This window comes from Oncorhynchus nerka, linkage group LG3 (assembly GCF_034236695.1).
Source record: "Oncorhynchus nerka isolate Pitt River linkage group LG3, Oner_Uvic_2.0, whole genome shotgun sequence".
Classification (NCBI taxonomy): Eukaryota; Metazoa; Chordata; class Actinopteri; order Salmoniformes; family Salmonidae; genus Oncorhynchus; species Oncorhynchus nerka.
The window spans coordinates 79,494,417-79,496,916 of record NC_088398.1 but is presented as its reverse complement, the minus strand read 5'-3'; positions in this window follow the sequence as shown (position 1 = coordinate 79,496,916).

The window sequence follows — 2,500 nt, the reverse complement described above, 5'->3', positions numbered from 1 at the left end:
TACAGATGGTCCATCAGTCTCTCTTCCCTCTCTTTCTACAGATGGTCCATCCGTCTCTCTTCCTTCTCTTTCTACAGGTGGGCCATCAGTCTCTCTTCCCTCTCTTTCTACAGATGGTCCATCAGTCTCTCTTCCCTCTCTTTCTACAGATGGGCCATCAGTCTCTCTTCCTTCTCTTTCTACAGATGGGCATTCAGTCTCTCTTCCTTCTCTTTCTACCCGCGGGCCATCAGTCTCTCTTCCTTCTCTTTCTACAGGTGGGCCATCAGTCTCTCTTCCCTCTCTTTCTACAGATGGTCCATCAGTCTCTCTTCCCTCTCTTTCTACAGATGGTCCATCCGTCTCTCTTCCTTCTCTTTCTACAGGTGGGCCATCAGTCTCTCTTCCCTCTCTTTCTACAGATGGTCCATCAGTCTCTCTTCCCTCTCTTTCTACAGATGGTCCATCAGTCTCTCTTCCCACAGATGGGCCATCAGTCTCTCTTCCTTCTCTTTCTACAGGTGGGCCATCAGTCTCTCTTTCCTCTCCTTCTATCCACGGGCCAACAGTCTCTCTTTCCTCTCCTTCAACCCACGGCAATCAGTCTCTCCCACTTCCCCATCTTTCTACCCACGGCAATCAGTCTCTCCCACTTCCCCATCTTTCTACCCACGGCATTCAGTCTCTCCCACTTCCCCCCCTTTCTACCCATGGCCATCAGTCACTCTTCCCTCTCTTTCTACCCACGGCCAATTCTCCCAATTTTCTCCTCTATTCTACCGACGGGCCAAAAGTCTATCTTTCGTCTCTTTCTGTCCACGGGCCATCAGTCTCTCTTCCCTCTCTTTCTACAGATGGGCCAACAGTCTCTCTTCCACCTCTTTCTACCCACAGGTCATCAGTCACTCACACTTCATCCAATTTACTTACAAATTATGAGTAACAAATGGAGAGAGAAAAATATCTGAATATGTTATCATTAGACAACAGGCCTGTTCTGGCCGACAGGATGACAGACAACAGGGTTGTTCTGTTCAGCAGGATAACAGACAACAGGGCTGTTCTGTTCAGCAGGATAACAGACAACAGGGCTGTTCTGTTCAGCAGGATAACAGACAACAGGGCTGTTCTGTTCAGCAGGATAACTATGAATGAGTATCTGGCTACGGCTGTTTTAAAGTGTATTAGAGAATACTACAGGAGGAGAGGCGTCTCTGCTGGGAGACCCCAATGTGACTGGGCTGCACAAGTATGTGTTGTGACTTTATGAAGACACTCACACACATACACTATACTGCAACGGTGCACATCCCCTCACATCACACCTGCTCCAACGTGCGCGCACACACACACACACACACACACAAACGAACACACACACACACACACACACACACACAAACGAACACACACACACGCACACACACGCAAATGCATGAAGACACACACACTGGCCTACAGGATGACAGGAGGGCTGTTCTGGCCTACAGGATGACAGGAGGGCTGTTCTGGCCTACAGGATGACAGGAGGGCTGTTCTGGCCTACAGGATGACAGGAGGGCTGTTCTGGCCTACAGGATGACAGACAACAGGGCTGTTCTGGCCTACAGGATGACAGACAACAGGGCTGTTCTGGCCTACAGGATGACAAGAGGGCTGTTCTGGCCTACAGGATGACAGGAGGGATGTTCTGGCCTACAGGATGACAGGAGGGCTGTTCTGGCCTACAGGATGACAGACAACAGGGCTGTTCTGGCCTACAGGATGACAGACAACAGGGCTGTTCTGGCCTACAGGATGACAGGAGGGCTGTTCTGGCCTACAGGATGACAGGAGGGCTGTTCTGGCCTACAGGATGACAGGAGGGATGTTCTGGCCTACAGGATGACAGGAGGGATGTTCTGGCCTACAGGATGACAGACAACAGGGCTGTTCTGGCCTACAGGATGACAGGAGGGATGTTCTGGCCTACAGGATGACAGGAGGGCTGTTCTGGCCTACAGGATGACAGGAGGGCTGTTCTGGCCTACAGGATGACAGGAGGGCTGTTTTGGCCTACAGGACGACAGAAGGGCTGTTCTGGCCTACAGGATGACAGACAACAGGCCTGTTCTGGCCTACAGGATGACAGGAGGGCTGTTCTGGCCTACAGGATGACAGGAGGGCTGTTCTGGCCTACAGGATGACAGGAGGGATGTTCTGGCCTACAGGATGACAGACAACAGGGCTGTTCTGGCCTACAGGATTACAGGAGGGCTGTTCTGACCTACAGGATGACAGACAACAGGAGGGCTGTTCTGGCCTACACGATGACAGGAGGGCTGTTCTGGCCTACAGGATGACAGGAGGGCTGTTCTGGCCGACAGGATGACAGGAGGGCTGTTCTGGCCTACAGGATGACAGGAGGGCTGTTCTGGCCTACAGGATGACAGGAGGGCTGTTCTGGCCTACAGGATGACAGACAACAGGGCTGTTCTGGCCTACGGGAGGGCTGATCTGGCCTACAGGATGACAGAACGGC